Source organism: Tachypleus tridentatus, chromosome 13 (genome assembly GCF_004210375.1).
Source record: "Tachypleus tridentatus isolate NWPU-2018 chromosome 13, ASM421037v1, whole genome shotgun sequence".
Lineage (NCBI taxonomy): Eukaryota > Metazoa > Arthropoda > Merostomata > Xiphosura > Limulidae > Tachypleus > Tachypleus tridentatus.
This window is the reverse complement of record NC_134837.1, coordinates 9,700,327-9,723,324: the sequence shown is the minus strand read 5'-3', so window position 1 is coordinate 9,723,324 and position 22,998 is coordinate 9,700,327. Positions and strand designations below refer to the sequence as shown.

General features: G+C 32.2%; 1 protein-coding gene and 6 non-coding genes across 7 annotated transcripts in view; 6 read left to right on the top strand and 1 right to left on the bottom strand.

The window, feature by feature from the left end:
• LOC143240532 (uncharacterized) overlaps nucleotides 1-22,998 on the bottom strand; it is a 154,925-nt gene that overhangs the window by 116,757 nt on the left and 15,170 nt on the right. The gene's annotated exons all lie outside the window — the stretch shown is intronic.
• Nucleotides 1,098-1,169, top strand: TRNAM-CAU (transfer RNA methionine (anticodon CAU)). Its single transcript has one exon. It is a non-coding gene; the product is annotated as a tRNA-Met (tRNA).
• TRNAM-CAU (transfer RNA methionine (anticodon CAU)) lies at nucleotides 3,437-3,508 on the top strand. Its single transcript has one exon. It is a non-coding gene; the product is annotated as a tRNA-Met (tRNA).
• On the top strand, nucleotides 8,110-8,181 carry TRNAM-CAU (transfer RNA methionine (anticodon CAU)). Its single transcript has one exon. It is a non-coding gene; the product is annotated as a tRNA-Met (tRNA).
• On the top strand, nucleotides 10,447-10,518 carry TRNAM-CAU (transfer RNA methionine (anticodon CAU)). The gene has a single exon. It is a non-coding gene; the product is annotated as a tRNA-Met (tRNA).
• TRNAM-CAU (transfer RNA methionine (anticodon CAU)) lies at nucleotides 12,787-12,858 on the top strand. The gene has a single exon. It is a non-coding gene; the product is annotated as a tRNA-Met (tRNA).
• TRNAM-CAU (transfer RNA methionine (anticodon CAU)) lies at nucleotides 15,126-15,197 on the top strand. The gene has a single exon. It is a non-coding gene; the product is annotated as a tRNA-Met (tRNA).

Genomic DNA, 22,998 nt, shown 5'->3' with positions numbered 1-22,998 from the left:
CTTGTTATTTGAGAAGTGTCCCATACGTATCTATTTTCACTCTCACATTCGTCACGAAGTTAGAGATCCCTTAAGCTTGAACCAATCTGCACAAAATTAATTACGTTTTATTCACAAAGCCAAAGGAATAGAGGAATGTGTTATTATACGAGAAATCGTGACGAAATTTCCCGTACCTTTTCACTGTTTTCTTCTGAATCTTTCTGTATAACATCTTTGGTAAGAACAAGTAAGAATAGAAATCAAAGATAAAAAATAAAGGAAAATATATGTTAGTTGCTCCAAAACATCCTAGTTGCATTTCAAATATGAAAGAAGAATAGTTAGCTATATCGTTCGTTAAAAAATAACTGCGTTTCAAAATCAAATTTAAAATATCGAAAAGGCTATCGACGAAGGTTTATAAATCGTGAACTTGATGTTCTTTTCCTTACGTTTCATCTGTCGCTCTTTCCGTTATCTACTTTATTGTCGTATTATTTGAAAAACAAATCTTCATTCTTTGCTTTTATTCCACTTTGTTTTACTTCTAAACTTTTAATCGACGACATATCAATACTTTCAAGAAAGCATCACATTTCATAAATTTCGGACCTGGCATGACTTTTGACATATTGAAACAAGATATCCGTATAGAATTTTTTCCCTATTTCTTACACATTAATATAATATCATAATATTAAATATCCTTGAAATGTGTGTTTGCTGTTAGTTTCGAAATCGCTTGTAACATACATATCGTTGAATATTAAAAAATCACAGTATCGTAAATTTCGTTTAATGACAAGAATTGGACGTGTAAAAGACTTGAAGTAGCTCAAATAGACGTATAATGGGAAAGCCAAAGTTTTGTCGTTTCGTTATTGTGTCAACACTTTTGACAGTTTCTAGGAAATTAAACAACGATGTGAGTAGATGAGCACGAAAATATCCCGTTAGCGATAATTATTTCTGAAGTTATTTCGATACGACACAAAATTTATGAATGAAACAATTTACACATTCGAAAGACGTAGTCGTTAAGGAGAATTAAAATAAATGTTTTACAGCATAAAGTATTTGTTTTATGAACCTTTATAGTAAAAGTAGGAAAACGAAGCAGAGTGGCGCAGTGGGAGCGTGCTGGGCCCATAACCCAGAGGTCCGTGGATCGAAACCACGCTCTGCTACAATGTTTTTCTTTTCACTAGATATCGCAAAAAGAAAGGCACGTGTGTAAAGCCATAAACTCTCGTCTTACGGTTTCACATAAAGCTTCTAAATAATTACCCTTTGTTCTACTCCATCGAGAGTTGCTAGTAAAATTTCAAAGTTAGAAGAAATATAAAGAAAACAAGGTGAAACGAAGAGGTTTTTATTAAAACTTATACGTACTGCTATACGATAAATGTATAAACTGTTTAGTTTCACCTAGGAACGTTTTTCGCCTTATAGCTGAGTAAGAATAAAGGCTATTAAAATGTCATTTCCACAAACTAGAAGAATCAGAATATTCGAAATTATATTATGATGAAAATAGTGATAAACAACGAAAGTAAGGAATGCGGTAGAATCGTTTAGTTTCAATAATCTAAGTTGGGAATGTGTGAATTACGTTAACTAACTTTCTATGTTTTCTCTGTGTACGTACAGAATTTACGAATAAAATAAATTCACAATACAAGTTCACTTGTAAATATATTATAGAAGTAACGCTATTTTATGTTAAACGGCATTCCTCTGGATTATATGGCAATTTCTATACATTTCACGTAGTTTTACAAGTAAATAAAAGCGAAAAACTTAAAAAGTAAACAAATAGAATCGCAACACTTTCCTCAGTACGACATTATCATTTTTCACAGAAAAAATATGTAATAATTTATTACCAATTTTTCGAATTCAGTAGGAAGTTTGAAAACGTCGTTCTTTATGACGTCTCCTGCATTACACGATAACTTCACTCTTAAGTGTTTAATTAAAAATTTCACAAATATCGTATATTGTTGACTGCGTATTTACAAACTTACTAAAAATTAGAGACCTTTCATGTGACAAGTGTCTACAAAATACATTACGTTCATCAAAAGGGAATAATCAAAACCTTTTTTGTCATTAAACCACTTAAACTCGCCATTTCATCCACCAACAAAACAACACGAGCAAATGAAATTATTCATAATCGGTTAAAAATATATAATCGTACGTTTACCGAGAGTTGTAAGACTTTTTTTTAGACACGTCCAAAGTTTCCAAATGACATTTCGTTAATGTCCCAATAGTACACACTCCGATTTTTATTTCTTGGTAAACAATAACATCGTCGAATTGTCTCAAAAGGAAACGAAACGTTTTGAAAACTTGTTATTTGAGAAGTGTCCCATACGTATCTATTTTCACTCTCACATTCGTCACGAAGTTAGAGATCCCTTAAGCTTGAACCAATCTGCACAAAAATTAATTACGTTTTCTTCACAAAGCCAAAGGAATAGAGGAACGTGTTATTATACGAGAAATCGTGACGAAATTTCCCGTACCTTTTCACTGTTTTCTTCTGAATCTTTCTGTATAACATCTTTGGTAAGAACAAGTAAGAATAGAAATCAAAGATAAAAAATAAAGGAAAATATATGTTAGTTGCTCCAAAACATCCTAGTTGCATTTCAAATATGAAAGAAGAATAGTTAGCTATATCGTTCGTTAAAAAATAACTGCGTTTCAAAATCAAATTTAAAAATATCGAAAAGGCTATCGACGAAGGTTTATAAATCGTGAACTTGATGTTCTTTTCCTTACGTTTCATCTGTCGCTCTTTCCGTTATCTACTTTATTGTCGTATTATTTGAAAAACAAATCTTCATTTTTTTTTTATCCTACTTTGTTTTACTTCTAAACTTTTAATCGACGATATATCAATACTTTCAAGAAAGCATCACATTTCATAAATTTCGGACCTGGCATGACTTTTGACATATTGAAACAAGATATCCGTATAGAATTTTTTCCCTATTTCTTACACATTAATATAATATCATAATATTAAATATCCTTGAAATGTGTGTTTGCTGTTAGTTTCGAAATCGCTTGTAACATACATATCGTTGAATATTAAAAAATCACAGTATCGTAAATTTCGTTTAATGACAAAAATTGGACGTGTAAAAGACTTGAAGTAGCTCAAATAGACGTATAATGGGAAAGCCAAAGTTTTGTCGTTTCGTTATTGTGTCAACACTTTTGACAGTTTCTAGGAAATTAAACAACGATGTGAGTAGATGAGCACGAAAATATCCCGTTAGCGATAATTATTTCTGAAGTTATTTCGATACGACACAAAATTTATGAATGAAACAATTTACACATTCGAAAGACGTAGTCGTTAAGGAGAATTAAAATAAATGTTTTACAGCATAAAGTATTTGTTTTATGAACCTTTATAGTAAAAGTAGGAAAACGAAGCAGAGTGGCGCAGTGGGAGCGTGCTGGGCCCATAACCCAGAGGTCCGTGGATCGAAACCACGCTCTGCTACAATGTTTTCTTTTCACTAGATATTGCAAAGAAAGGCACGTGTGTAAAGCCATAAACTCTCGTCTTACGGTTTCACATAAAGCTTCTAAATAATTACCCTTTGTTCTACTCCATCGAGAGTTGCTAGTAAAATTTCAAAGTTAGAAGAAATATAAAGAAAACAAGGTGAAACGAAGAGGTTTTTTATTAAAACTTATACGTACTGCTATACGATAAATGTATAAACTGTTTAGTTTCACTTAGGAACGTTTTTCGCCTTATAGCTGAGTAAGAATAAAGGCTATTAAAATGTCATTTCCACAAATTAGAAGAATCAGAATATTCGAAATTATATTATGATGAAAATAGTGATAAACAACGAAAATAAGGAATGCGGTAGAAACGTTTAGTTTCTATAATCTAAGTTGGAAATGTGTGAATTACGTTAACTAACTTTCTATGTTTTCTCTGTGTACGTACAAAATTTACGAATAAAATAAATTCACAATACAAGTTCACTTGTAAATATATTATAGAAGTAACGCTATTTTTATGTTAAACGGCATTCCTCTGGATTATATGGCAATTTCTATACATTTCACGTAGTTTTACAAGTAAATAAAAGCGAAAAACTTAAAAAGTAAACAAATAGAATCGCAACACTTTCCTCAGTACGACATTATCATTTTTCACAGAAAAATATGTAATAATTTATTACCAATTTTTCGAATTCAGTAGGAAGTTTGAAAACGTCGTTCTTTATGACGTCTCCTGCATTACACGATAACTTCACTCTTAAGTGTTTAATTAAAATTTCACAAATTTCGTATATTGTTGACTGCGTATTTACAAACTTACTAAAAGTTAGAGACCTTTCATGTGACAAGTGTCTACAAAATACATTACGTTCATCTAAAGGGAATAATCAAAACCTTTTTTGTCATTAAACCACTTAAACTCGCCATTTCATCCACCAACAAAACAACACGAGCAAATGAAATTATTCATAATCGGTTAAAATATATAATCGTACGTTTACCGAGAGTTGTAAGACTTTTTTTTAGACACGTCCAAAGTTTCCAAATGACATTTCGTTAATGTCCCAATAGTACACACTCCGATTTTTATTTCTTGGTAAACAATAACATCGTCGAATTGTCTCAAAAAAGGAAACGAAACGTTTTGAAAACTTGTTATTTCAGAAGTGTCCCATACGTATCTATTTTCACTCTCACATTCGTCACGAAGTTAGAGATCCCTTAAGCTTGAACCAATCTGCACAAAAATTAATTACGTTTTCTTCACAAAGCCAAAGGAATAGAGGAACGTGTTATTATACGAGAAATCGTGACGAAATTTCCCGTACCTTTTCACTGTTTTCTTCTGAATCTTTCTGTATAACATCTTTGGTAAGAACAAGTAAGAATAGAAATCAAAGATAAAAAATAAAGGAAAATATATGTTAGTTGCTCCAAAACATCCTAGTTGCATTTCAAATATGAAAGAAGAATAGTTAGCTATATCGTTCGTTAAAAAATAACTGCGTTTCAAAATCAAATTTAAAAATATCGAAAAGGCTATCGACGAAGGTTTATAAATCGTGAACTTGATGTTCTTTTCCTTACGTTTCATCTGTCGCTCTTTCCGTTATCTACTTTATTGTCGTATTATTTGAAAAACAAATCTTCATTTTTTTTTTATCCTACTTTGTTTTACTTCTAAACTTTTAATCGACGATATATCAATACTTTCAAGAAAGCATCACATTTCATAAATTTCGGACCTGGCATGACGTTTGACATACTGAAACAAGATATCGATATAGAATTTTTTCCCTATTTCTTACACATTAATATAATATCAGAATATTAAATATCCTTGAAATGTGTGTTTGCCGTTAGTTTCGAAATCGCTTGTAACATACATATCGTTGAATATTAAAAAATCACAGTATCGTAAATTTCGTTTAATGACAAGAATTGGACGTGTAAAAGACTTGAAGTAGCTCAAATAGACGTATAATGGGAAAGCCAAAGTTTTGTCGTTTCGTTATTGTGTCAACACTTTGACCGTTTCTAGGAAATTAAACAACGATGTGAGTAGATGAGCACGAAAATATCCGTTAGCGATAATTATTTCTGAAGTTATTTCGATACGACACAAAATTTATGAATGAAACAATTTACACATTCGAAAGACGTAGTCGTTAAGGAGAATTAAAATAAATGTTTTACAGCATAAAGTATTTGTTTTATGAAGCTTTATAGTAAAAGTAGGAAAACGAAGCAGAGTGGCGCAGTGGGAGCGTGCTGGCCCATAACCCAGAGGTCCGTGGATCGAAACCACGCTCTGCTACAATGTTTTTCTTTTCACTAGATATTGCAAAGAAAGGCACGTGTGTAAAGCCATAAACTCTCGTCTTACGGTTTCACATAAAGCTTCTAAATAATTACCCTTTGTTCTACTCCATCGAGAGTTGCTAGTAAAATTTCAAAGTTAGAAGAAATATAAAGAAAACAAGGTGAAACGAAGAGGTTTTTTATTAAAACTTATACGTACTGCTATACGATAAATGTATAAACTGTTTAGTTTCACCTAGGAACGTTTTTCGCCTTATAGCTGAGTAAGAATAAAGGCTATTAAAATGTCATTTCCACAAACTAGAAGAATCAGAATATTCGAAATTATATTATGATGAAAATAGTGATAAACAACGAAAGTAAGGAATGCGGTAGAATCGTTTAGTTTCAATAATCTAAGTTGGGAATGTGTGAATTACGTTAACTAACTTTCTATGTTTTTCTCTGTGTACGTACAGAATTTACGAATAAAATAAATTCACAATACAAGTTCACTTGTAAATATATTATAGAAGTAACGCTATTTTTATGTTAAACGGCATTCCTCTGGATTATATGGCAATTTCTATACATTTCACGTAGTTTTACAAGTAAATAAAAGCGAAAAACTTAAAAAGTAAACAAATAGAATCGCAACACTTTCCTCAGTACGACATTATCATTTTTCACAGAAAAATATGTAATAATTTATTACCAATTTTTCGAATTCAGTAGGAAGTTTGAAAACGTCGTTCTTTATGACGTCTCCTGCATTACACGATAACTTCACTCTTAAGTGTTTAATTAAAATTTCACAAATATCGTATATTGTTGACTGCGTATTTACAAACTTACTAAAAGTTAGAGACCTTTCATGTGACAAGTGTCTACAAAATACATTACGTTCATCTAAAGGGAATAATCAAAACCTTTTTTGTCATTAAACCACTTAAACTCGCCATTTCATCCACCAACAAAACAACACGAGCAAATGAAATTATTCATAATCGGTTAAAATATATAATCGTACGTTTACCGAGAGTTGTAAGACTTTTTTTTAGACACGTCCAAAGTTTCCAAATGACATTTCGTTAATGTCCCAATAGTACACACTCCGATTTTTATTTCTTGGTAAACAATAACATCGTCGAATTGTCTCAAAAAAGGAAACGAAACGTTTTGAAAACTTGTTATTTGAGAAGTGTCCCATACGTATCTATTTTCACTCTCACATTCGTCACGAAGTTAGAGATCCCTTAAGCTTGAACCAATCTGCACAAAAAATTAATTACGTTTTATTCACAAAGCCAAAGGAATAGAGGAACGTGTTATTATACGAGAAATCGTGACGAAATTTCCCGTACCTTTTCACTGTTTTCTTCTGAATCTTTCTGTATAACATCTTTGGTAAGAACAAGTAAGAATAGAAATCAAAGATAAAAAATAAAGGAAAATATATGTTAGTTGCTCCAAAACATCCTAGTTGCATTTCAAATATGAAAGAAGAATAGTTAGCTATATCGTTCGTTAAAAAATAACTGCGTTTCAAAATCAAATTTAAAAATATCGAAAAGGCTATCGACGAAGGTTTATAAATCGTGAACTTGATGTTCTTTTCCTTACGTTTCATCTGTCGCTCTTTCCGTTATCTACTTTATTGTCGTATTATTTGAAAAACAAATCTTCATTTTTTTTTATCCTACTTTGTTTTACTTCTAAACTTTTAATCGACGATATATCAATACTTTCAAGAAAGCATCACATTTCATAAATTTCGGACCTGGCATGACTTTTGACATATTGAAACAAGATATCCGTATAGAATTTTTTCCCTATTTCTTACACATTAATATAATATCAGAATATTAAATATCCTTGAAATGTGTGTTTGCCGTTAGTTTCGAAATCGCTTGTAACATACATATCGTTGAATATTAAAAAATCACAGTATCGTAAATTTCGTTTAATGACAAGAATTGGATGTGTAAAAGACTTGAAGTAGCTCAAATAGACGTATAATGGGAAAGCCAAAGTTTTGTCGTTTCGTTATTGTGTCAACACTTTTGACCGTTTCTAGGAAATTAAACAACGATGTGAGTAGATGAGCACGAAAATATCCCGTTAGCGATAATTATTTCTGAAGTTATTTCGATACGACACAAAATTTATGAATGAAACAATTTACACATTCGAAAGACGTAGTCGTTAAGGAGAATTAAAATAAATGTTTTACAGCATAAAGTATTTGTTTTATGAACCTTTATAGTAAACGTAGGAAAACGAAGCAGAGTGGCGCAGTGGGAGCGTGCTGGGCCCATAACCCAGAGGTCCGTGGATCGAAACCACGCTCTGCTACAATGTTTTTCTTTTCACTAGATATTGCAAAGAAAGGCACGTGTGTAAAGCCATAAACTCTCGTCTTACGGTTTCACATAAAGCTTCTAAATAATTACCCTTTGTTCTACTCCATCGAGAGTTGCTAGTAAAATTTCAAAGTTAGAAGAAATATAAAGAAAACAAGGTGAAACGAAGAGGTTTTATTAAAACTTATACGTACTGCTATACGATAAATGTATAAACTGTTTAGTTTCACCTAGGAACGTTTTTCGCCTTATAGCTGAGTAAGAATAAAGGCTATTAAAATGTCATTTCCACAAACTAGAAGAATCAGAATATTCGAAATTATATTATGATGAAAATAGTGATAAACAACGAAAGTAAGGAATGCGGTAGAATCGTTTAGTTTCAATAATCTAAGTTGGAAATGTGTGAATTACGTTAACTAACTTTCTATGTTTTTCTCTGTGTACGTACAGAATTTACGAATAAAATAAATTCACAATACAAGTTCACTTGTAAATATATTATAGAAGTAACGCTATTTTTATGTTAAACGGCATTCCTCTGGATTATATGGCAATTTCTATACATTTAACGTAGTTTTACAAGTAAATAAAAGCGAAAAACTTAAAAAGTAAACAAATAGAATCGCAACACTTTCCTCAGTACGACATTATCATTTTTCACAGAAAAAATATGTAATAATTTATTACCAATTTTTCGAATTCAGTAGGAAGTTTGAAAACGTCGTTCTTTATGACGTCTCCTGCATTACACGATAACTTCACTCTTAAGTGTTTAATTAAAATTTCACAAATATCGTATATTGTTGACTGCGTATTTACAAACTTACTAAAAATTAGAGACCTTTCATGTGACAAGTGTCTACAAAATACATTACGTTCATCTAAAGGGAATAATCAAAACCTTTTTTGTCATTAAACCACTTAAACTCGCCATTTCATCCACCAACAAAACAACACGAGCAAATGAAATTATTCATAATCGGTTAAAAATATATAATCGTACGTTTACCGAGAGTTGTAAGACTTTTTTTTTAGACACGTCCGAAGTTTCCAAATGACATTTCGTTAATATCCCAATAGTACACACTCCGATTTTTATTTCTTGGTAAACAATAACATCGTCGAATTGTCTCAAAAAAGGAAACGAAACGTTTTAAAACTTGTTATTTGAGAAGTGGCCCATACGTATCTATTTTCACTCTCACATACGTCACGAAGTTAGAGATCCGTTAAGCTTGAACCAATCTGCACAAAAATTAATTACGTTTTATTCACAAAGCCAAAGGAATAGAGGAACGTGTTATTATACGAGAAATCGTGACGAAATTTCCCGTACCTTTTCACTGTTTTCTTCTGAATCTTTCTGTATAACATCTTTGGTAAGAACAAGTAAGAATAGAAATCAAAGATAAAAAATAAAGGAAAATATATGTTAGTTACTCCAAAACATCCTAGTTGCATTTCAAATATGAAAGAAGAATAGTTAGCTATATCGTTCGTTAAAAAATAACTGCGTTTCAAAATCAAATTTAAAAATATCGAAAAGGCTATCGACGAAGGTTTATAAATCGTGAACTTGATGTTCTTTTCCTTACGTTTCATCTGTCGCTCTTTCCGTTATCTACTTTATTGTCGTATTATTTGAAAAACAAATCTTCATTTTTTTTATCCTCTTTTGTTTTACTTCTAAACTTTTAATCGACGATATATCAATACTTTCAAGAAAGCATCACATTTCATAAATTTCGGACCTGGCATGACTTTTGACATATTGAAACAAGATATCCGTATAGAATTTTTTCCCTATTTCTTACACATTAATATAATATCATAATATTAAATATCCTTGAAATGTGTGTTTGCCGTTAGTTTCGAAATCGCTTGTAACATACATATCGTTGAATATTAAAAAATCACAGTATCGTAAATTTCGTTTAATGACAAGAATTGGACGTGTAAAAGACTTGAAGTAGCTCAAATAGACGTATAATGGGAAAGCCAAAGTTTTGTCGTTTCGTTATTGTGTCAACACTTTTGACCGTTTCTAGGAAATTAAACAACGATGTGAGTAGATGAGCACGAAAATATCCCGTTAGCGATAATTATTTCTGAAGTTATTTCGATACGACACAAAATTTATGAATGAAACAATTTACACATTCGAAAGACGTAGTCGTTAAGGAGAATTAAAATAAATGTTTTACAGCATAAAGTATTTGTTTTATGAACCTTTATAGTAAAAGTAGGAAAACGAAGCAGAGTGGCGCAGTGGGAGCGTGCTGGGCCCATAACCCAGAGGTCCGTGGATCGAAACCACGCTCTGCTACAATGTTTTTCTTTTCACTAGATATCGCAAAGAAAGGCACGTGTGTAAAGCCATAAACTCTCGTCTTACGGTTTCACATAAAGCTTCTAAATAATTACCCTTTGTTCTACTCCATCGAGAGTTGCTAGTAAAATTTCAAAGTTAGAAGAAATATAAAGAAAACAAGGTGAAACGAAGAGGTTTTTATTAAAACTTATACGTACTGCTATACGATAAATGTATAAACTGTTTAGTTTCACCTAGGAACGTTTTTCGCCTTATAGCTGAGTAAGAATAAAGGCTATTAAAATGTCATTTCCACAAAATAGAAGAATCAGAATATTCGAAATTATATTATGATGAAAATAGTGATAAACAACGAAAGTAAGGAATGCGGTAGAATCGTTTAGTTTCAATAATCTAAGTTGGAAATGTGTGAATTACGTTAACTAACTTTCTATGTTTTTCTCTGTGTACGTACAGAATTTACGAATAAAATAAATTCACAATACAAGTTCACTTGTAAATATATTATAGAAGTAACGCTATTTTTATGTTAAACGGCATTCCTCTGGATTATATGGCAATTTCTATACATTTGACGTAGTTTTACAAGTAAATAAAAGCGAAAAACTTAAAAAGTAAACAAATAGAATCGCAACACTTTCCTCAGTACGACATTATCATTTTTCACAGAAAAAATATGTAATAATTTATTACCAATTTTTCGAATTCAGTAGGAAGTTTGAAAACGTCGTTCTTTATGACGTCTCCTGCATTACACGATAACTTCACTCTTAAGTGTTTAATTAAAATTTCACAAATATCGTATATTGTTGACTGCGTATTTACAAACTTACTAAAATTAGAGACCTTTCATGTGACAAGTGTCTACAAAATACATTACGTTCATCAAAGGGAATAATCAAAACCTTTTTTGTCATTAAACCACTTAAACTCGCCATTTCATCCACCAACAAAACAACACGAGCAAATGAAATTATTCATAATCGGTTAAAAATATATAATCGTACGTTTACCGAGAGTTGTAAGACTTTTTTTTTAGACACGTCCAAAGTTTCCAAATGACATTTCGTTAATGTCCCAATAGTACACACTCCGATTTTTATTTCTTGGTAAACAATAACATCGTCGAATTGTCTCAAAAAAGGAAACGAAACGTTTTGAAAACTTGTTATTTGAGAAGTGTCCCATACGTATCTATTTTCACTCTCACATTCGTCACGAAGTTAGAGATCCCTTAAGCTTGAACCAATCTGCACAAAAATTAATTACGTTTTATTCACAAAGCCAAAGGAATAGAGGAACGTGTTATTATACGAGAAATCGTGACGAAATTTCCCGTACCTTTTCACTGTTTTCTTCTGAATCTTTCTGTATAACATCTTTGGTAAGAACAAGTAAGAATAGAAATCAAAGATAAAAAATAAAGGAAAATATATGTTAGTTGCTCCAAAACATCCTAGTTGCATTTCAAATATGAAAGAAGAATAGTTAGCTATATCGTTCGTTAAAAAATAACTGCGTTTCAAAATCAAATTTAAAAATATCGAAAAGGCTATCGACGAAGGTTTATAAATCGTGAACTTGATGTTCTTTTCCTTACGTTTCATCTGTCGCTCTTTCCGTTATCTACTTTATTGTCGTATTATTTGAAAAACAAATCTTCATTCTTTGCTTTTATTCCACTTTGTTTTACTTCTAAACTTTTAATCGACGATATATCAATACTTTCAAGAAAGCATCACATTTCATAAATTTCGGACCTGGCATGACTTTTGACATATTGAAACAAGATATCCGTATAGAATTTTTTCCCTATTTCTTACACATTAATATAATATCATAATATTAAATATCCTTGAAATGTGTGTTTGCCGTTAGTTTCGAAATCGCTTGTAACATACATATCGTTGAATATTAAAAATCACAGTATCGTAAATTTCGTTTAATGACAAGAATTGGACGTGTAAAAGACTTGAAGTAGCTCTAATAGACGTATAATGGGAAAGCCAAAGTTTTGTCGTTTCGTTATTGTGTCAACACTTTTGACCGTTTCTAGGAAATTAAACAACGATGTGAGTAGATGAGCACGAAAATATCCCGTTAGCGATAATTATTTCTGAAGTTATTTCGATACGACACAAAATTTATGAATGAAACAATTTACACATTCGAAAGACGTAGTCGTTAAGGAGAATTAAAATAAATGTTTTACAGCATAAAGTATTTGTTTTATGAACCTTTATAGTAAAAGTAGGAAAACGAAGCAGAGTGGCGCAGTGGGAGCGTGCTGGGCCCATAACCCAGAGGTCCGTGGATCGAAACCACGCTCTGCTACAATGTTTTTCTTTTCACTAGATATTGCAAAAGAAAGGCACGTGTGTAAAGCCATAAACTCTCGTCTTACGGTTTCACATAAAGCTTCTAAATAATTACCCTTTGTTCTACTCCATCGAGAGTTGCTAGTAAAATTTCAAAGTTAGAAGAAATATAAAGAAAACAAGGTGAAACGAAGAGGTTTTATTAAAACTTATACGTACTGCTATACGATAAATGTATAAACTGTTTAGTTTCACCTAGGAACGTTTTTCGCCTTATAGCTGAGTAAGAATAAAGGCTATTAAAATGTCATTTCCACAAAATAGAAGAATCAGAATATTCGAAATTATATTATGATGAAAATAGTGATAAACAACGAAAGTAAGGAATGTGGTAGAATCGTTTAGTTTCAATAATCTAAGTTGGAAATGTGTGAATTACGTTAACTAACTTTCTATGTTTTTCTCTGTGTACGTACAGAATTTACGAATAAAATAAATTCACAATACAAGTTCACTTGTAAATATATTATAGAAGTAACGCTATTTTTATGTTAAACGGCATTCCTCTGGATTATATGGCAATTTCTATACATTTCACGTAGTTTTACAAGTAAATAAAAGCGAAAAACGTAAAAAGTAAACAAATAGAATCGCAACACTTTCCTCAGTACGACATTATCATTTTCACAGAAAAATATGTAATAATTTATTACCAATTTTTCGAATTCAGTAGGAAGTTTGAAAACGTCGTTCTTTATGACGTCTCCTGCATTTCACGATAACTTCACTCTTAAGTGTTTAATTAAAAATTTCACAAATATCGTATATTGTTGACTGTGTATTTACAAACTTACTAAAAATTAGAGACCTTTCATGTGACAAGTGTCTACAAAATACATTACGTTCATCAAAAGGGAATAATCAAAACCTTTTTGTCATTAAACCACTTAAACTCGCCATTTCATCCACCAACAAAACAACACGAGCAAATGAAATTATTCATAATCGGTTAAAAATATATAATCGTACGTTTACCGAGAGTTGTAAGACTTTTTTTTAGACACGTCCGAAGTTTCCAAATGACATTTCGTTAATGTCCCAATAGTACACATTGCGATTTTTATTTCTTGGTAAACAATAACATCGTCGAATTGTCTCAAAAAAGGAAACGAAACGTTTTGAAAACTTGTTATTTGAGAAGTGTCCCATACGTATCTATTTTCACTCTCACATTCGTCACGAAGTTAGAGATCCCTTAAGCTTGAACCAATCTGCACAAAAATTAATTACGTTTTATTCACAAAGCCAAAGGAATATAGGAATGTGTTATTATACGAGAAATCGTGACGAAATTTCCCGTACCTTTTCACTGTTTTCTTCTGAATCTTTATGTATAACATCTTTGGTAAGAACAAGTAAGAATAGAAATCAAAGATAAAAAATAAAGGAAAATATATGTTAGTTGCTCCAAAACATCCTAGTTGCATTTCAAATATGAAAGAAGAATAGTTAGCTATATCGTTCGTTAAAAAATAACTGCGTTTCAAAATCAAATTTAAAAATATCGAAAAGGCTATCGACGAAGGTTTATAAATCGTGAACTTGATGTTCTTTTCCTTACGTTTCATCTGTCGCTCTTTCCGTTATCTACTTTATTGTCGTATTATTTGAAAAACAAATCTTCATTCTTTGCTTTTATTCCACTTTGTTTTACCTCTAAACTTTTAATCGACGATATATCAATACTTTCAAGAAAGCATCACATTTCATAAATTTCGGACCTGGCATGACTTTTGACATATTGAAACAAGATATCCGTATAGAATTTTTTCCCTATTTCTTACACATTAATATAATATCATAATATTAAATATCCTTGAAATGTGTGTTTGCCGTTAGTTTCGAAATCGCTTGTAACATACATATCGTTGAATATTAAAAATCACAGTATCGTAAATTTCGTTTAATGACAAGAATTGGACGTGTAAAAGACTTGAAGTAGCTCTAATAGACGTATAATGGGAAAGCCAAAGTTTTGTCGTTTCGTTATTGTGTCAACACTTTTGACCGTTTCTAGGAAATTAAACAACGATGTGAGTAGATGAGCACGAAAATATCCCGTTAGCGATAATTATTTCTGAAGTTATTTCGATACGACACAAAATTTATGAATGAAACAATTTACACATTCGAAAGACGTAGTCGTTAAGGAGAATTAAAATAAATGTTTTACAGCATAAAGTATTTGTTTTATGAACCTTTATAGTAAAAGTAGGAAAACGAAGCAGAGTGGCGCAGTGGGAGCGTGCTGGGCCCATAACCCAGAGGTCCGTGGATCGAAACCACGCTCTGCTACAATGTTTTTCTTTTCACTAGATATTGCAAAGAAAGGCACGTGTGTAAAACCATAAACTCTCGTCTTGCGGTTTCACATAAAGCTTCTAAATAATTACCTTTTGTTCTACTCCATCGAGAGTTGCTAGTAAAATTTCAAAGTTAGAAGAAATATAAAGAAAACAAGGTGAAACGAAGAGGTTTTATTAAAACTTATACGTACTGCTATACGATAAATGTATAAACTGTTTAGTTTCACCTAGGAACGTTTTTCGCCTTATAGCTGAGTAAGAATAAAGGCTATTAAAATGTCATTTCCACAAAATAGAAGAATCAGAATATTCGAAATTATATTATGATGAAAATAGTGATAAACAACGAAAGTAAGGAATGCGGTAGAATCGTTTAGTTTCAATAATCTAAGTTGGGAATATGTAAATTACGTTAACTAACTTTCTATGTTTTTCTCTGTGTACGTACAGAATTTACGAATAAAATAAATTCACAATACAAGTTCACTTGTAAATATATTATAGAAGTAACGCTATTTTTATGTTAAACGGCATTCCTCTGGATTATATGGCAATTTCTATACATTTAACGTAGTTATACAAGTAAATAAAAGCGAAAAACTAAAAATGTAAACAAATAGAATCGCAACACTTTCCTCAGTACGACATTATCATTTTTCACAGAAAAAATATGTAATAATTTATTACCAATTTTTCGAATTCAGTAGGAAGTTTGAAAACGTCGTTCTTTATGACGTCTCCTGCATTTCACGATAACTTCACTCTTAAGTGTTTAATTAAAAATTTCACAAATATCGTATATTGTTGACTGTATATTTACAAACTTACTAAAAATTAGAGACCTTTCATGTGACAAGTGTCTACAAAATACATTACGTTCATGAAAAGGGAATAATCAAAACCTTTTTTGTCATCAAACCACTTAAACTCGCCATTTCATCCACCAACAAAACAACACGAGCAAATGAAATTATTCATAATATATAAAAAATATATAATTATAAGTTTACCGAGAATCGTAAGACTTTTCTTAGACACTCCCAAAGTTTCCAAATGACATTTCGTTAATGTCTCAATAGTACACACTCCGATATTTATTTCTTGGAGGCCTGGAATGGCCTTGCGCGTAAGGCGTGCGACTCGTAATCCGAGGGTCACGGATTCGCGCCAGCGTCATGCCAAAACATGCTCGCCCTCCCAGACGTGGGGGGCGTTATAATGTGACGGTCAATCCCACTACAAGAGTAGCCCAAGAGTTGTCGGTGGGTGGTGATGACTAGCTGCCTTCTTTCTAGTCTTACACTGCTAAATTAGGGACGGCTAGCACAGATAGCCCTCGAGTAGTTTTGTGCGAAATTCCAAAAACCAAAACCAAACCATTATTTCTTGGTAAACAATAATATCATCGAATTGTCTCAAAAAAGGAAACGAGACGTTTTGAAAACTTGTTATTTGAGTCGTGTGCCAAACGTATCTATTTTCAGTTTGACATTCAACACGAAGTTATAGATTCCTTAAGCTTGAACCAATCTGCACGAAATTTAATTACGTTTTATTCACAAAGCCATAGGAATAGAGGAATGTGTTATTATTCAAGAAATCGTAACGAAATTTCTCGTACCTTTTCACTGTTTTCTTCTGAATCATTCTATCTAACAGCTTTGGATAACCTATCTTTGTATATGTTGTATCAACTTTATTGCATAAGAATATTTTGCATCAAATATTAAATTCTCTATCGTTCATTATTAGTTTTTGAAGTTGTAATGTTTAAAAGATTTTTTTTTACCTAGAAAGAAAGTGTGACTTTTACTTCTCTTAAATAATTCAGTTCTGTGGCGCTGTTACCGGACTGTCATTATTAAATTTTTTGTTAAATTATACGAAAGGTTTGTTACTCATGGAGAAGTTTTGAATTGGTTGCTTTGGATATTGGAAAACAGTTGTGTGAAATCCCACTAATAGTAGTTGGTCTTTCTGCTGTCAATGTGAAGCGTACGGTTATTTGTTGTATTGTGTGGGAATTTAAAAAAAAATTAAAATATTGTCCTCCAAAGCTGTTTTGATTTTGGTAAACAATTTCAACCCATTGCACTGGTTGCCTAAGTATTCGTCTCTTCACAAGGAAAATATAGTCCTCGGAGGGGCAGATAAAAATAGGTAAAGGATTAGGTAAGTTATTTTCACTGTTTTCTCTTTCTTGTTCTATAGTCTTAGAGAAGATGGCTCAATCAAAGGAGTTACAAGAGTGAAAAGTTAGATTTCGATATTTGCGGTGTTAGATTATTGTGTAGCTTTGTTCTTGGCAAAAAAAAAAAGTTGCTCTTTTGACAACAAGTTTCTGAGAACTTTGTTAGAGCGGTAATACAGCTCGTAGTAACAAGCGTAATCATATACTTTAATTAATCAACATTCTTGTCGCTAACTGCAAATTTGATTAAAAGAAAAAAAATTGCTACTTAAGAATAAATTGTTGTTCTTCGTTCTAACTTATTTAGTTTGAATTGTTTTATAGCACCTGTACATTATTACGTAATTTAATTTTCAGTTAATAAAGCATATTTTCGACTGAATTGAGAATTAACTTGCATGCGATTATTTTATCTGTATTAATATATCTGTGTGTGTGTTTACAGGTTTAATTTTCACAGTAATGTCATATTAAATTCATTGCTGAGTTTGAAGGTCGCAATTATTCAATATTAAAATTATATAAATGAAAGATTTTACAGTCTGGACTGTTTGAAAAATCTTGCTTGAAGTTTTTCTTAGGTGGCAGCACAGTCATTAAAACAAAAAATGCATTTAAAAAAAAACAACAATTTGCTCATCACATGGAGAAAATTCTAAAAATAATTTCTGTAAAATGTTTTAAAAGATTATTTTGTGCTTTATAAAATAATATTGTAAATTTTTTTATACCGATGTATACTGACGTTATATGAATAGATTGCGAAAAGGAAAATGTTTTAAGAATGAACTGATTTTTAGGCGTAGCACTAAACATTCTATACAATGTTTTTATGTTTTTATATGGTTCAATCTGCATTTTTTTATTTAAAGCTTGAGTCTTCTGAAATGTTAAACGCTTTATGCTCTTAAACATTGAAAAGTTTACCAAATTCTTAATGTTATACTTGACCACTAGACGGCACTAGTAACATATGTTAAACTTGAAGTGACTTTTAACCCATTTTAATGTTCTATATATTCTTATTTAAAAATATAAACTTTAAAGTCGTGTTTGTGTTATTGCTACCAAAAGTAGAAGTTTTGTGTAAATGAGATTATTTTCGTAGCGCTGTAACTAATTAACTTATAAATATAATTAAATATAACAAAGATGGATTAAAATATCAAATTTATTTTCTCATGTAATTTGGTTTGTTAGGACACGATTTGAATATGACACGAGCATAATCTGTTGAGTATCATTAGTTACTATGTGTATTTTGGTGGTATATTGGTTAGCGTTTAGCGATAAAGTAGTAAAGTATTTTGATTTATTATATTGTGAAGTGCCAGTAGTAAAGGATACGACTTTGATCAGTTTTTTTGAGCTTGATGGCGTAATGTCCGGCATTACATTTTCTGTCGATTCGCTCGTAACTAATAAATAGTCCTATTGTTTAACGTCTAGATTTTATTCACTCTAACAGTCAGTTGAAACTATTTCGTATAACCTATAATTGTTTATGGTTCATAAAGATATTTTGTGTTACGGCACATAAAAATTCCTTTAGTATTAGATATTAATTAAATTGGGTCAGTTTAATAACTTGTACCTTGTTGGTAATGTCTCGTAGTTATTTAGTGAAAGGGGCAGAGGTAAGTTTACGTACATAGAGTCTCAAAATCATGGGTTCATTATTCTGCTGTGGGCGGTAAACATGAGCAATTAATCCTAATAAAACAATTTTAGGTGAGAAAATTATCTTCATGTATGTATGTTGAAGAATTAGGAAAAGTATTGTCAACTTTTGTCGTTTGGCATGGTGAAATATTAGTTTGAATTTGAACGTTTTTACTGTTTTTGTTCTGTAAGTAGAAGTACATTACATAACTGTAGTCGTTGCTTAATGTAATTTCATGCATTTAATTAATATTATCAAACGTAATAATTTATAATTCAAAAATAACCTCTATTTGAGTATTTTTCAGGATACTATTATTAATTCTGTTCAAAATGCGCTGTGAGGAAATAACGTGAGATTAAGGAATTACGAACGTAACTACATAATCTTGTTTTAATAACGATAATTTAGAAACTTTGTTTGTACAAAAAGAACATTTGTTGAAACATTTGTGTTCCGATCGTGAAGCTTGGATGTGTTAATGTAGGTTGAACAATCGCCAAGTTCTTTGTGTTGTTGTTTTTTTAAAAAAGGGATGACGTTTCGTTGTAAACTGTCCGATTTGATAAATAGCGCTAGCTCGAAACGTTATCCTTTAAAAAAAAACTAAATCTTGGTAGTTCTTCAACATAAATTATGATATCATTGTCGCCCATGCGGTTTTAACTACTTGCTTCTTTATATAAATGTAGGCAGTGTTTTTGACAACAAAATGTTTTGTTTAAGGTGGTTTTGACTGAATTATTTTAATATTTGTTACTAGTCTGAGAAGAATATCATTCGTATTCCTTTGCGTTTGAAGTAGGTTACATACGTGCAGCAAACTTGATAAAACAGTAGTTTATATTCATTAATGTTCTGTATAAAGTGAACAAGAACTGGTAAATATAGCTTGTTAATTCCGTTCTTGATAAAAACAAAACCTGTTTGTTTGGGGGGAAAATAATTGATGGAGTACAGTTTAGTAACACGATAACTTAGGCCTTGAACAGATTCAAAAAGATAATGCAATATCCGCTAACGAAAATAATTTAAAAAATAAAACGGTATATAAGGGAACTTTGGTAGTTAACAATGCTGCATTACTGATGGCTTGTACCGTGCTCTACATGAAATGTCAAGTTTGCAGAAAAGTGGAAATTCCGCCATCTTTAAAATGTGCGAGTTTTCTTGCGTCGAAAATTTCTTCGAATAGTATTTACATTTCAGACTTAGTTCGATTGCAGTGAAGTTGCGTTTAACTAATAAAATCTTTGTGTAAGTGAAGCTGATATAGTGTTTTTAATATTTTTATTGGAAACGTTCAAAGTAAAATTTAGTACATGAATGTGGTGATGTGGCGAAACATTTGTGAATGAGAATATGTATAAACTAATAAAGCTTTTGTTAAATACTAGGTGGCAGAGCTGCATCAATCTGGTCAGTAAAGAATAAAAAAATATATATATACTTAAACAAACTTGTAAATTCTTGATAGTTTGCTTGGATACTTTTGCAAAGAAATTTATGCGTAATTTTTATTATTTTGTTTGAAAATCATTGCAATACTTTTATAAATGTAATTGAAACTGATTATTTGACATGATGTTTGTATTGAAATATTTGTTTTATTTCTCTTTCAATGGGTATCGTGACCCGTCATTATCTCTTACTCAGAAATTAAGTGATTTATTATAAAGAATTTCTGTACCTACTAAATGGAAGATTTGTAGCTTATTCCTGTGTACACTAACAGTCAATAAAACCGCATTTTATATGCTTTGCCTACTTTCAATTTTCAGTTGGAATTCATTTTAAAATCGCATGCTACATTGAGGTGTGTGTGGTCAGTGGGTACAGCAGATGTTCTGAACAAATAATCGCTAGGATGTCTCAAGACTAACATTATTGTTATGAGCACTCAAGTCCACCAAACTGGATGGTCATGTCCTTCAATAAGTGCTGTTTCCATCTTTTGCTGCTTCTCATACTGGCTACCAGATGTCTGCTGAAGTATTGGAGAATTCCTTGACTTTTGTTCTGCAATGTCTGAATCAACTGTTGTCTGTTCTGAGATAACTACTGGATATTATCGAGTACCAGACGTCTCAACCGATGTTGGAGAATCCCCTGACACTTGTTCTCTGCAATGTCGGGATCAACTGGCCTGATCTGTGATAACTTCTGGAGACATTGCAGCTTCGCTCATCCTATACATGTTCAGTGAGGTCGAGTGAGTATGGCGACCATGGCATTACGTCAATATATTCATCCTGAAAATTCCTCAACTTGGATTCCTGTATGTGGTGAGGGGACCTCCTATGGAAGGTTCTGTTCTTTCAGTTTACCTCCTCTGGATTCTAAACATCCACCTATGTGTTGGCCGTGCATGGTTACACGTAAAGGGGAAGAGAGGATCTTGGTGATTGAGGGTTCCAACCCTAATACACCACTTTGGCTTCGAATTCCTATAGACAGGAAGGCGGCCTTTGGGTCAATTGGCTAAACCACTTGGGCTTAAGTCAACCAAGTACCAGTGTTTGGATGTTCTCAACAGGTGTTATGAAAATTGTATCTGATGCTGGTGTTTGGGTGTAAGTGTTCACGAAACCCTGGTATTGCTGCAGTGTCCTTATTCGGCATTGTAGTGGAAGCCATCGTAACTCCATGGTGGGTGAGGTTAGTGTGTGCCAAAACAAACCATAGGTAAACAATAATGACTTAAAGATTTTGAGCAGCAATCTTCAACATCTGTAACACCTGTATCTCATTTTCGTATACCTGCATTCTCTTTCAAACAAATCTTTCAGGTAAATGTTTCCTTTTTTATTCAGAAAAGACTAGAGGGACTTTCTGGATCTCCAAAATCAGTTATAAAGCTTTGCTCTGGTGACATATTGGTGGAAACATCCACATCTAAACACAGTGAATTCCTTTTATATTCAAAGGCGATTCGGGATATGCCCATTAAGGTTACGTTCCATGCTACCTTGAATTCGTCACGAGGAATTATTCTTGGGGATTTGAAGAACATCTCCGAGTCAGAGATTCATGCTGTTTCTTCACCCAAGGAGATTCTGCAGTGAGGCATATCTCCACTTGCAAAGATGGAATTATAATGCTTACCAATGTTCTCATTTTAACATTTACATCACTGCATCCACCTGCCATCATCAAGTAGGTTATCTTAATTGCAAGATATGGCCATACATTCCAAACCCTCAGATGTTTCTGGTGTCAGTGGTTTGGTCATTCAAAGACATCATGTCATGGATCTTTGACATGTGCTCATTGCGGCGGTAAGGACTGCAATGTCTATGAATGTGAAATGGACCCTCATTACGTCAGTTGCAATGGCTCTCACCAATCCTACTTTCGTTCTTACCCTAAATGGTTGGAAGAAAGAGGTGCAGTGTTTGAAAATGATTTAAAACATTACTTATCTTGGCTCAGCATGGCCAGGTTGGTTAAGGCGTTCGACTCGTAATCTGAGGGTCATGGATTCGAATCCCAGTCGCACCAAACATGCTGACCTCTGCAGTCGTGTGGGCGTTATAATCTGACGGTCAATCCCACTATTCGTTGGTAAAAGAGTAGCCCAAGTGTTGGCAGTGGGTGATGGTGACACTGCTAAATTATGGATGGCTAGCGCAGATAGCCCTTTAGTAACTTTGCATGAAATTCAAAAACAAACAATACTTACCCTGAATCTCGAAAGTTACTGTCTACCACTTCATGTGGGAGAACAGATAGAACTCTCTGTGCATCTAAAAGAATCATTATTAAACCATATGAAAAGTCTTTTGACCTCTCTGGTTAAAAAAGTTGATGAATCAATATCAACATCCATTGCTGTCCCTAAAATTCATTCCAGCAAACCCCAAGATCCACTTTGGTTCTGAGAACAGGCATTTCCTCAAGTACATGCAAAATGATTATTTGTTCATATTCTCAGTC